Source organism: Equus caballus, chromosome 5 (assembly GCF_041296265.1).
Source record: "Equus caballus isolate H_3958 breed thoroughbred chromosome 5, TB-T2T, whole genome shotgun sequence".
Classification (NCBI taxonomy): Eukaryota; Metazoa; Chordata; class Mammalia; order Perissodactyla; family Equidae; genus Equus; species Equus caballus.
Window position 1 is genome coordinate 81,699,495 of NC_091688.1, and position 14,215 is coordinate 81,713,709.

At 39.8% G+C, this 14,215-nt stretch overlaps 1 long non-coding RNA gene across 1 annotated transcript; it reads left to right on the forward strand.

Annotated features, from left to right (window-relative positions):
* Positions 1-8,332: 8,332 nt before the first annotated feature.
* LOC138924381 (uncharacterized) lies at positions 8,333-13,865 on the forward strand. The gene is made up of 3 exons (XR_011439428.1): positions 8,333-9,294; positions 10,432-10,532; positions 12,155-13,865. It is a non-coding gene; the product is annotated as an uncharacterized lncRNA (long non-coding RNA).
* Positions 13,866-14,215: the final 350 nt, after the last annotated feature.

The window sequence follows — 14,215 nt, forward strand, 5'->3', positions numbered from 1 at the left end:
CACTTATGTACAAAAATAAATATGCATTTGTGAATAAGTATGCACATATACCAAGACAACATAGCTACTCTCCATCTTGCATCAGAGAAATTTGTGGCATAAAGGGTGGAGGCTAATGTGTAGAGGTAGGACTCCTTCATTTACTCCAAATGCATCCATACACCTGTGAAATTTGACGTGTTCCATGCTCTAGTGCCCTCCATTTTCCAAGGATGTACACTAGGGATGTACTAGAGAACAAAGGGAGGAAGTGCTTTTTTGAGGACTTCCGTTTCTAAGCAATGGCAGACTAGATAGCTTGACAATTCGTCCAGCGATGAAACACCTAAAAACTTTAGGAAAAAAAAAGAGCACACAGCCTTTTAAATGCATCGGCCAGCTCACAGGTAAGTCAGGAAAAACCTCATGGTTCAAAAATAGATAAGAAATGGACAAGTGGTGCAGCGAGCTGGAGCTGACTCTTTGGTGGTAGTAGGAAGGGGTTCCCAGTCTCAGAAATGAAGAAATAGAGGCAAGCCCTAGAGGCCCTAATAAAGGAGAGAGTTGTAACCGAGACCCCATTTATAAATCTGGACCCAGACAGCATAAATTTGAAAGCCCTGCCCACTTGTACAGGCGTACCTCAGAGAGATTGCAGATTCTGTTCCAGACCACTGCAAAAAAGAAAATATCATAATAAAGTGAGTCACACTAATTCTTTTGTTTTCTCATGTATATAAAAGGTTTTTTTGCCTTTTACCATACCATAGTCTAGTAAGTTTGTAGTAGCATTACGCCTAAAAAAACAATGTACGTAACTTAAATTAAAAATACTTTATTGCTAAAAAATGCTAACCATCATCTGAGCCTTCAGCAAGTTGTAACCTTTATGCTGGTGGAGGGTCTTGCCTCCATGTTGATGGCTGCTGGCTGCTCAGGGTGGTGGTTGATCAGGGTGACGGTTGGGGTGGCTGTGACAATTTCTTAAAATAAGATAATAATGAAGTTTGCTGCATTGATTGACTCTTCCTTTCATGAGTGATTTCTCTGTAGCATGTGATGCTGTTTGCTGGCATTTTACCCACAGTAGAACTTCTTTCAAAAGTGAAGTCAATCCTCTCAAGTCCTACTGCTGCTTTGTCAACTAAGTAAAGTCATATTCTAAATTCTTTATTGTCATTTCAACAATCTTCATAGCATCTTCACCAGGAATATTTTCTATCTCAAGAAACCACTTTCTTTGTTCATCCAAAAGACGCCAACTCTTCATCCATTAAGCTTTTATCATGAGATTGTAGCAGTTCAGTCACATTTTCAGGCTCTACTGCTAATTCTACCCCTCTTGCTATTTCTGCCAGACCTGCAGTTACTTCCTCCACTGAAGTTTTGAATCCGTAGAAGTCATCCGTGAGGGTTGGAATCAACTTCTTCCAAGCTCCTGTTAATGTTGATATTTTGACCTCTTCTCATGAATCACAAATGTTCTTAATGGAATCTGGAATGGTGAACCCTTTCCAGAAGAGTTTCAATTTACTTTGCCCAGATCCATCACAGGAATCACTCTCTATGGCAGAGGAAGCCTTAAAACATGTATTTCTTAAATAATAATACTTGAAAGGCAAAATTATTCCTTGTTCCATGGGCTGCAGAATGGATGTTGTGTTAGCAGGCTTGAAAACAACATTAATCTCATTGTACATCTCTATCTGAGCTCTTGGGTGGCCAAGGGCATTGTCAATGAGCAGAAATATTTGGAGAGGAATCTTTTTTTTTTTTTATTGAGCAGTAGGTTTCACAGTGGGCTTAAAATATTCAATAAACCATGTTGTAATCCAGGCTTTATGACATGTGTTGTCATCCAGGCTTTATTGTTCCATTTATAGAGCACAGGCAGAGTAAATTTAGCATAATTCTTCAGGGCCCTAGAATTTTCAAAATGGTAAATGAGCATTGATTTCAACTTAAAGTCACCAACACATTAGCCCCTAACAAGAGAGTCAGCCTGTCCTTTAAATCTTTGAAACCAGGCATTGACTTCTCTCTAGCTATGCAAGTCCTAGATGGCATCTTCTTCCTACAGAAGGTTGTTTCATCTACATTGAAAATCTGTTGTTTGGTGTAGCCGCCTTCATGAATTATCTTAGTTAGATCTTCTGGAGAACTTGCTGCAGCTTCTACATCAGCATTTCCTGCTTCATCTTGACTTTCATATTATGGAGATGACTTTTTTCCTTAAATTGCATGAACCAACCTCTGCCAGCTTCAAACTTTTCTTCTGTAGTTTCCACACCTCTCTCAGCCTTCACAGAATTGCAGAGAGTTAGGGCCTTGCTCTGGATTAGGCTTTGGCTTACAGGAATGCTGTGGCTGGTTTGATCTTCTGTCCAGACCACTAAAACTTTTTCCATATCAGCAATAAGGCTGTTTCACTTTCTCATTTGTGTGTTCACTGGAGTAGCACTTTAATTTCCTTCAAGAACTTTTCTTTTGCATTCATAACTTGGCTAATTGTTTGGTACAAAAGGCCTAGCTTTCAGTCTATCTCAGCTTGTGACATGCCTCCCTCACTAAGCTTAATCATTTCTAGCTTTTCATTTAAAGTGAGAGATGTGCAACTCTTTCTTTCACTTGAACACTTAAAAGTCAGTGTAGGGCTACTAATAGGCCTAATTTCAATATTGTTGGGTCTTAGGAATAGGGAGGCCCCAGAAGAGGGAGCAATATGGGGGAATGGCCAGTCAGTGGAGCAGTGAGAACACACACAACATTTATCTATTAAGTCCACCATCTTCTATGGAGGTGGTTTGTAGCACTCCAAAACAATTACAATAATAACATCAAAGATCACTGATCACAGATCACAATAACAAATAAAATAATAATGAAATACTTTGAAATATTGTGAGAATTACAAAAATGTGACATAGACACAAAGTGAGAAAATGCTGTTGGAAAAATGATGCCAATAACCTTGTCAGTGCAGCGTTGCCGCAAACTCTGTAAGAACTTGGTTAAAAAAATGAAATATCTGTGAAGAGCAATAAGGCAAAGAACAATAAAAAGAGGTATGCCTGTATAGGAAAATGATAAAGATACTTTTCTGTATAAATGTAAGCTCCAAGTGAGAGGGAAAATTACACACTTGGGACTCTAGCATCATGCTTTCCTTTATGGAGGTTTTTTTTCAAATTTATATTATCAATGTGAGCAAGGACTTTCTCAAACTAAGAAATTTACATTTCATAGGTCCAAGCTGAGATAGTGTGTACAAGAAAACACAAAAAACCTGTGGAAGGATAGACCCTCAACAGACTGAATATGATTCTTACTGATAAATCTCTTTTCAAAATGAGTTCACAGTTCAGAATTTGCAAAACACAACAGAAAACAATTCGTCATAAACAAGAGTGGTCACACACAGAAAACAGAGGATTATACACATCCTACTCTTATAAAAGGAGTTTAGATACTGTAAACTAATAATTATGTTTAAAATGACTGAATATTTTAAAAGTCATTGATAACATGATAAAAGAAGAAGATATTATAAAGGAAAGACTAATCAGCTATTGAAAAGAAGGAAATAGAATGTATAAAACATTTTAAAATAGCCATTGAAATATAAAACTAATAATTTATTTAAACAAAAGATTAGATCTAGCTAAAGAGAGAATTGGGAAGCAGGAAGATAGATCTCTGGAAATTACCCTTATAGCATAGCATAGAAAGATAAAGAGAAGAATAATTACAGAGAGTTTAAGAGACATAGATGATCAAATAAGAAAGTCAAATATATATTCCAAAGGAATCCAGAAGAATAGAAGAGAATGGAGAAGACGTAATATTGGAATGGCAATTGAAAAATTATTCCAAAGTTGATATGAACATGAATTATCAGATTTAGGAAGTATAAGTAGTCTCAAACATGATAAATACAGTTGAATCCACACCTAGACATATGATAGTGAAACTTCAGAAGACCAAATTTCAAAAGGCTTCTAAAAGTGGCCAAGGAAAACAAAAAACACCTTTGAAAGAACAAAATTATACTGACAGCAGGATTATCAATAGCAGCACTAAAAACCAAGCAGACAGGAATAATATTTTCAGTATGTCCAAAAAAAATACCCATTGGTTAGAACTGTATGCTATTATAATCACCCCACAGAAATGGACGAACTCTCCATCAAATTTTAGCTCAGATATCATGACTGATGGTGCCACACAAACACCAAAAGGGTATGAAAAGTTTTATTAATCATAGAATGAGACTTTATGGAGAGAGCAGACTCCTAAACAGTTTTGAAAATGGCTTGAGAGAGCAGGGAAAGGAGACTGTCTCATGGTGGTTACATAGTTAGGGGCTGAGGTAAGGGATCCCTGCATGATCCAGGGCTTGCGTGGTTTGAACTTTCTGCTGCCACAAAGGAGAGAACCTGGGTAGCCAGGTAAAGGTATACTGTGTCCCTTCAAAGGTGAAGGCAAATTGTGACTGAGAGGCTGTTGAAACAGGCACAGAATAGATTTAATTGGATCCATGACTGAAAAGGACTCACAAGTTGCTGATTGTATGGAATCAGCAATTTCAATAATATTGAATATGGGGACCTTAACATTACAGTTGCAGTAATCCATTACCAGGTGCTATTCATCCTTTCCAGGTTAAAAACAGACCAAATTAGATTTTTAAATAGAAAAAACAGTGGAGATAATCACCTTTTCTCTAAATAGTCCTTGTATAATAAGTTTCAATCCTTGAAAGCCCTTTTTAATTTATATTGGGCATATTAAACTATTTTAACCAGGGACAGGGAGGTAAGGATATCCATCAGATCTTATTGTCAAGCCAATTGTAAGTGCCAAAGACTTAATTTAATTTTAACATATTTATCATTAGGTCAGAGTACCTGTGCCCATTATGGGTTATTTTGGGGCAATGGGTGATATGGCTATAGGGAATAGTTCCAAAGCAAATCAGTAGTTCCAATGGTTAAGATGTGTCACACCTGTTTGTGCTCTATTTTAGACTCAGTAACTCCTCTAAGATTAGAAGCGGTGCCTTGTTTAAATTTAGGTGAATCCTCAGGTACAACTATAATTTGAGTCCCAATATTGCTTAGGGCCATGAACGTTTGTTAATTGATATATCTCAGTAGAAGTCAAAGTTAATTCAGAACCTATGTTACACAGGCACAAAAAGCAATGAGCACCCTTTTGTCTTTTTGTTGTATAATTTCTGTTAGTAAGTTTGGATTTCCCATTGGGTCAATGTGTAGACTTTTGTGTCAGTTTTTTGTTTCCTTATCTTATATTCAAGATTTTTTGTTTTTGTTCTTTTTTTGCTAAGGAAGATTCACCCTGAGCTAACATCTGCTGCCAATCTTCCTCTTTTTGTATGTGAGCCTCCATTACAGCATGGCCACTAACAGATGAGTGGTGTAGGTATGCGCCTGGAAACCAAATCCAGGCTCCCAAAGTGGAGCTTGCTGAACTTAACCACTAGGCCACTGGGGGTGGCCCAGGGTTTTTTTAATTCAGGGTTTGTTTGTTTTGTTACTGGGTATCCTTTGGGGAAGTTCTCTCCACTCTGCTCATATTTATAAATGCCTTCCTCCAGAGAATTTCACAACAGTATCATCAGGGTTAGGGTCCTCCCCCATGCTAATGGTTGAATTAACCACTTAGCTGTGGCACAGGGGTGCCATGGGTGTTATCCCTATAATCCTGATACTCAGGATCTTTTGTGATGACAGAGGCATACTGAGCAGCAACAATGTCCTAGTGAAAACATCTGCTTTTAGGAGTGTGGACCTCAGCATGCCACATGGTGACTGCTCTTCCTTCAGATGAGTGACAATCCAACAGGCCTGTACATTGCACACGACATCAGTCTTTCCCATGAGAGTACTCTAGGATGGGAGCCAACACCTGGTTGACACACACAACAAATGGTCACATGTAAGAGTCGTTCCCCTTATCCTAGCATCAGTCATGGCTTATGCTGGAATCAAGACAAACAATTCAACTGAGACACACAGATAGGTCTATGCTAAGCACATAACCAAAGGTCACTTTAAGGAGGGCCTCCAATCCGGTATGCCTGACCTTAACTGCCAATTATCAAAGCTTTCAACTTAGTTCAGCAGGACTCAGAAAATGCAGTACAAAGAAGTACAGGTCAAAGGACAAACTTCCCAGGAGGCAGCAATGCAACTTACAGAACATGCTAGTCAGCAGTGCCATTTAGCAAGCCAAAGCAAGAGAAGAAATACCCGTAGTAGTGGTAGTCATCGCCTAGATGCCTTGCTCACTGCACCGATTGTTATGGTCACTTCTCAAAGAGAGAGTGGATCTGCCTCAACCCCAAATTTGGTTCAGATGTTGAAGTGAATAATGTTGCACATAAACCAAGAGGATATGGAAAGGTTTCTTCCTCACATAATCAGGCTTTCTGGGGAGAGCAGGGAAGGCTCCCAAGCAGGTCCAAAACAAGAGTTGAGAGCAGGGAGGGACAAATGGCTTGGGGTTTATGGTAATTAGTGGCTGGATATGGGGTGAGAGTACTCTCACCAGGACCAGGGTTTGCATAGTTTGAACTTCCTGGTGGCTCCCAAAGAGGGAAGAACCCAAGCTATCTATCTTATCAGATTTCCTAGATGTACAGCAGGAGATGGGCAAGTGGTGGGGCTTGAAAGGGCTCAGCAGGCAAACATCAACATGAACCAGACTCTTTATTACATGTGCTTAATTAACTATCCTTCAAGAATGGGAGTGAAGTTAAAAACAAAACCCGAGCTTATCCTATTTAGCACCTCAATGAGGGAATGACGGAGGGTATACTTCAAGTCAAAGAAACAAACTCAAAGGGAGGTCTGAGATGTAAGATGGAATGGTGAGCAAAGAAATGGGTGCCATTACCTGGTAGAACCTATGACGACAGCCAGTCTTCTCCCAGGCCATTAAATTGGCTTCAACTCATTAACTTTGTTGGTAACATTTACAGAGCACTATTTTAGTTACTGACATGGTATCAATGTACAAGATAAAGGATGTCACTGACCTCATGGAATTGATATTCTCATGGAGAAAGGAAGGCTGTGTGCACACAAGCTGGCTACTCCAGCTGCTTCTGTAAGTTCTTGTGGTCCCAGCACCACATTCTGTTGGTTCCTGTTTTTTGTTTTTCAGGCTGTTCACCTCAGGTGCACGCACACATCTATTACTCTGCAACTTCCCACAAAACAAAGTGTGCTGGGTGTTATGTTCACAGAGCCCGAGGCTTTGACTTTCCATCAGAAAGGTGAGAGGGCACCTCAGGTCCCCAAACCACACCCAAACCCCTTCAGCTGACATTCAAGACGCTTGGTAACCTCTTGAAGGTATCGAAACAGCAACGGATCGACAAGAAATTTCCTAATGAAACTATTTAAAATTAATTATTCCTTTGTTCTCCCAAAGAACTTTTTCCTGTGTCTGTTTTAGCCTTTATTCCAATCTGCTGGTATTATTACTCATTGTATCCTTGGTGAGCCACTATATCCTAATCTAAAGAACATGATTCCTGAGTTTAGAAGATCTAAGCTTGATTCCCAGATTGCTTCTGTATTGGCTGTGTGATCGTGGGCAAAGTTACTCAGTTTTTCTGAGCATAAGATTCTTTATCTGCAAAATGAGAATACCAATAGTATTTAACCACACAGGGTAGGGAGGATTAAACGTGATGCAGCCTATAATGGGTTTCCCTCAAAGCTTGGCACAAAAGACAAAAGTAATGTTAGCAAAAATTATTGATCTATTTCCCCCACTAAAATGTAAGCCTTTCAAGGTGAGAGGCTTGTCATGATCTGCTTGTTAAGTCAATATCACCTAACACAGTGATATACAAAGTGTTATAAATGGCTCAATAAACTAACATTTCTTTTTAAATTCATTAAGCTCAAATTTAAAGTGAATCCTGTCACTGATGGGATTTATGCTTCTCTCTGCTTCACGTCTCCTCTTTGTTTCAATTTCTGTATCCCTTCCAGTTTCTTTACCTCTTTGTCCTCTCAATCTCAATCGTCCTGAAAGTCCGAGAGAGAGGTGAGAAAAATAAGATTAAAAAACTCTTTTCATAAGGCAAAGCCGTTATGGAATATAAATGAAATTTGATTTCAGAGATGCTTTGGCATAAGGATGGCTACGCATAAACTCTTAACTACTAGAAACGGAGTTGCAGCAACAGGCCTCTACACTCGCCCCCAGTAGGGGGCTGGTGCGGAGTTGTGTCACGGTGCACAGGCAGAAAGCTGCCGCAATCGCTCAGGTCAACGTAGCGGTCCCGTGTGTGGTCGTCCTCCCAGGGTCTGGCAAAGGTACCAGGAAGTTCTGTCTCCATGCTGATTTCTTGAGCAGTAAACTTCCAACTCCATCACAGTGGCTGCCATTAACTGATGAAATTAATTAAGCGAGCAGCACGACCTGCTGCAAACTGACCCAGCAAAGACACAGAGGAAAAGATGGTGGGGGAGAGCAGATGACACAAAAAGATAGTGAGCTGGGTTTTCTGTTTTTAGAATCCTACGTTCCTTCAGTGTGTTCTTTTACACTGCTTTGAACAACTGCTTCCCCGGCAATTCTGAACAACTCCCTGCTTGGCCTCATTCCTTAACCTCACTAAGTTATTACAGTTAATACCCGTGGTTAATGGTTTCTGGAAAGACGATATCTATCAGCATCTGAGTGTACACATTTTGGCCTAAATATTGAGAAATCGTAGGTACGTAATGCAAAGCTGGGTGTGCCTGCCTGTAGAAAGTAGCTCATTAGGATTAATCTTTTACAGAGTGACTAATGCAAAGGGAACGAGGCCCTTTCCTCTTGACTCAGCGGAGGTTTTGTGCAAGCTTTCGAGCGGGGCTCTCTGGAATGCAGCGGGTCACTATGAAAGGCTCTGCTCAGACATATGAAACTTCAAAACCTCAATTTGTTTTTTTTAACTTTTGTATACTCTAGCAAGTTCTTGAAAATCAAATGGCAGAACCTAAGCAGAAGACTGACTGCCAAAACGCATGCCCAGTTGGGGAAGAGCGTGGGGAACCATCCAGCATACTTCGAGAGCGTCAAGCACAGCTTGGTAGAACTCTGCATTACCTTCTGTTCCGATGCCTGAGCTCTGCCAGACTTTTGTTTGAAAAAGCCTCTTTCTGAAGCGGTCCATTTGTTACGTTGTATCTGCGAATGCTTTTCTTTCCCGTTGGTTCTTGCTTCAACTTGAGTGGAATGACTTGCTGTCTTGAGCCACTCTTACAGGAGGGACCGAAAGAACACAGACAGGTGACATTCTGCTAAGGGGACCAGGCAGAGCTTCTTAGGGGAGATATTTTTTCTGCTAAAATTAGCATAAGACAATAAGAGTTCTTTGTACAAATGCTGTACTCAGCTAACAGAAGTCAAATTCTTTTCCAGGGTAATGTAATTGTTAGTCCCTGTACAAAAGGGGGAAAAAAATTGCTGCTTTATCAATAAAGCCATACAGAGCTGAATACCTACACAAAGAAATTTTCAGTATAATTTATGGCATTTCCTTATATTGAACTGCATTCCAAGTAATTCACCCTGGCAGTTTTACTCTCAAAATGGAAATCTTTGCATTTTTTTTTTTTTTTTTTGCCTCCATCAAATAAAATGAGTTTGTGTTCAACTGTAGTCCATGTACTTGATAATTTGTCTGACTGGGTAAGGTTATTAGCAATTTAAGAAATAAACCCATTTGGATTTTCAGAGAGAGTTAACAGAAATAGGAGATTGCTATGATGATCTCTTAAAAATTACAATGTAACACATAAAAGTGAGATTTAAGTACTGAGATTTTCCATACACCAATAACACCAGGGAAATTCAAACTCAAATTCCCTCGATTAATTTCCGGGGATTAAGTGTTCTGTATTGAAGTCAATGAAAGATACATGTACAAAGCTGAGAGGTCAATTCAATTCAGGAAAGCAGACGGAACGGCATGCTATCTTTAGAGTTTCTGTGGTTAAAACGCATCCAGATCAATTGGGTGGAAGATTTTGTAAGATTCTCCAGTCTGATCAGAGTGAAGTGGAAGGCGGTGGTCACTGCCAGAGGATCCTGAGGTGTCGCCTGATAATCGAACATTAGACCTGTGGGGCGCTGAGAGATTACTTAGCACAACCCCCTAGTTTTAGAGAGGAGGAAATTGAGGCTTGAAGAGATGGAAGGACTTGGCTAACACCACTCAACTGCTCTCCGTAACTGAGCACCCTCTTGCCTCTCACACATAGATCTTTTTAACTCTCCCATCAAATTCTTTCAGGAAATCACGATTTTCTTGAATTGGTTTCTTTTGATTTTATATTTTGTCATGGGGATGAGAATAATTCCTGGGTAAGATACTGGTGTCGAGAATTTTCAAAATTGTTACTTGCTGTTTTATCTTTCATTTAGCTTCTTATGACATTGCAAAGAAGGCAAATAGCATTTTACATTGGATTCGACTTTTTGATGTGCAAAACACTTGAATATCTAAGACTTGCCAGCAATATAAGGTATTTACTATTTAATCCATTTACAGATAAGTTATTAAGGGTGAGAAAGGTTAAATGACTTTACCAAGATGACACAACTGGTCAGTAAAGAAGTCAGAGCTTGGGGCCGGCCTGGTGGTGCAGTGGTTAAGTGCACACATTCCGCTTCCGTGGCCTGCGGTTCTCCGGTTCGGATCCCGGGTGTGGACGCAGCACCGCTTGGCACACCGTGTTGTGGTAGGCGTCCCACATATAAAGTAGAGGAAGATGGGCACGGATGTTAGCTCAGGAGCAGTCTTCCTCAGCAAAAAGAGGAGGATGGGCAGCAGTTAGCTCAGGGCTAATCTTCCTAAAAGAAAGAAGTCAGAGCTTGAACCCAGCACTTTTCATTATTTACACCACATTAAGTTGTAGATGGATAACTAAAGTAAAGGAGTCAGCCATTAAGTTCTGACTGAGGAGGAACTGAAGTGTTCGTTTGCTCTCTTCCTGTAAGAGCTTCACTGCGTGGCTGAGAGCTGAGATCAGCCTCAAACAGAAGTCCTGCCTCTACCCCATACTAGGTTGGGGACATTGGTTTAGTGATCTCTTTCAGTCTCAGTTGTCTCATCTGTTTAATAGTGATGATAATAACCACAGGTTTTCTATAATATTAAGTGGGTAATATACGAAAAAGAGTGTATATCTCATTGTTTGGCATAGAATAAACACTTTATTTTTAAACAATTGCTATCATGCTATTATTCTGAGTTATACTATCAGCAAAACATAAGTAATATTCCTCTTTTATCATTAATATATGGAGATTGATATATATAATTTATTTACAAATGTGTCTATATAGAGAGAAAGAAAGAGAGAGAATTATGTTCATATGAGTTTCAGTAAACATCGCCAATAATTATCCTTGAAAACTTTCAGAAACCAAGCCCCTTAAGGGCAAAGATATGTGTCTTGTCTTTGATGTGGGATAACAGCAATGACAAGATATGTTTAACCAAATATCCCCAGAACCTAGTATGTTTCTGAGAGACAATAGGTGTTTGATAAACTGTTGTTTATTGTTGAAGTCGAGTTTAATATTGATTTTGAAAATAGTCCCTACCCTGGGCTGACTGGTTGGTTGGTTTGCTTATTTATTTATTTAGAGTATGAAATGAGAGGCGTGAATTTTCTCTTCTGTCTTAAGGTCTCAGTTCCCACATGCCTCTCATATGGTGAGCATCTTGCTCTGCTGTTGTTTCTCTGGTGTTTAAAGATATAGTATGTAAATCTTGTAGCATGCTCTCTAGCTACTTGTCTGGCAAGCTAACTATATTACCAGATGCTCAACCAAAGAAACTATCTAGTCCAGTAGTAGAGGAAAAATTGGCTGTGTTGAACTTACTGAGAAATGATATTATACTTATTATACTTTTTGAACTTTAAAGGTTTTGATGGTAAACAATTTTTAATTTGTGTGCTAGCTTAGTTACCTCATAAGACCCAGGTTAACTGTTAAAACTAATCTTTTTGTTTTATTTTGCATTAATTAATTTGCAAGTGAGGTTGTGTATGTACAAATATGTATACATATATATTTCCTATGATCAGTTGACTGAGAAAGAGAAAGCTCAGGCCTGATTTCTAAATGTTTCTGCAAGATATGCAGGCACGACCCAAAAGTGGACAGCTGGAGCACCACAGTCCCTTTTTGTGACATCCTTGAAGGACAGTGGTTAAAAGAAATCCTACCAGTGGGCATACTTAGAGCAGGACACCTGGAGACGCACAGGAAAGAGAAATGGCAAGAGGTAAGGGCCTATAGAGATTCATTCTTAGGCTATGGCCAATGGTTTGGCTGGATGGTCTGAGACTTGGAAGGAACATAAATAGAAAAGAGGTGACAAGGAAATTTGGGGAAGAAGCATGTGGGTAGACCTCTCTGAATGGGCAAAAAATGTGAAGCAAGATAATGTTAGCCGAGGCAGATTTTAATAATCAAATGAATAGGATGACCCATCCTGTGAATACCAGTCAGCCTCCTTCCCCAGCCCCCCCTGTGATCACCCAATGGGGTCATGAAAAAGTGGCCATGGTGGCCGGGATGGATGTGATATATGGGCTCGGCAACATAGACTTCTATTCACCAGCACTGACAGGCTTCAACCACTGCCAGTGCCCAATCTACCAGCATTAGAGACCAACACAGAGTCCCTGATACCGCACCATTCTCTAGGGTGATCAGCCAGCTATCTGGTTGATCGCATCAAACTGCTTTTATCATGAGAGGCAGTAAGTTATTCTTATTAGCATGGGCACTTACTCTGGGTATGGATTTGCTCACCCTGCACACAATGCTTCTGCCAAAACTATCATCTGTGGATGTACAGGATGCCTTATCCACTGTCATAGGATTCTGCACAGCATTGCTTCTGATCAAGGAAATCACTTCACAGTAAATGAAGTGCAGCAATAGACCTCTGCTTATAGAATTCATGGTTCTTACTGTGTTCCCCAGCATTCTGAAGCAGCTGGCTTCATAGAACAGTTGAGTGGCCTTTTGAGGACTCAGTTACAGCACCAGGTATGCAGCTATGCCTTCTGGAATTGGAGCAATGTCCTTCAGGAGGCTGTATATGCTCTAAACCAAAATCTAATATATGATGCTGTTTCTCCAATAGCCAGGATTTATGGGTTCGGGAATCAAGGAGGAGTACTTCAATAGAGGTGACTCCACTCACTATTTCTCTTAGTGAGCCACTACCCAACGTTTTGCTCACCATCCCTGTGAACTTATGCTTTGTAGTAGAGGTTTTAGTTCCAAATGGAGGAATGCTTCTACCAGAAGACATGACAGTGATTCCATTGAACTGGATGTTGAGGCTGCTATCTGGCCACATTAAGCTCCTCATGCCTCTGAGTTAGCAGGCAAAGAAAGGAGTTACTCTATGGGCTGGGGTTATCAGTCCTGATTACCAACGGGAGATTGGACTGCTACTACACCATGGAGGTGAGGGAGTATGTCTAGCATACAGGAGATCGCTTAGGGCATCTCTTAGTACTACCATGTCCTATAATTAAAGTCAATGGAAAACTATAACAATCCAACTCAGGTAGGACTGATAATGGCCTAGACTCTTCAGAAATGAAGGTTTGGATCATTCCACCAGGCAAACAATCATCACTACCTGAGGTGTTTGCTGAGCGAAAAGGGAATATGGAATGGGTAATGGGAGAAGGTAATTAGAAATACCAGCTATGACCATGTTACCAGTTGCAGAAACAACAAATGTAATTATTATGATTATTTCTTCCTTATTTTGTTATGAATATGTGTGTGTGTGTACATATATGCATAAATATATATATATTTTTTGGGTTTTGCCTTAAGACGTTTGGTCCATGCCAAAAGGTCCTTGATATTTGGTCCTGTCCAAAACATCCATGACCATATTTGGTCCTTGCCAAATGGTTTTGGCCAGGACCAAATATCAAGGACCTTTAGACATGGACCAAATGTCTTCTGGACCAAATGTCTTCTGGACATTGTAGACAGCACCAAATATCTGCAGATCATATTTTTGTTTTCCTTTTTATTCTTCCCTTATACTCTAATATAAAAATTATTAGTAATAGTTAACTTTATATCACAGTATTTCAGTTACTGTATATCAAAGGAGAAGAGCAGACATCATCCAAGGACTGTGCATCCCCTTCCGGGA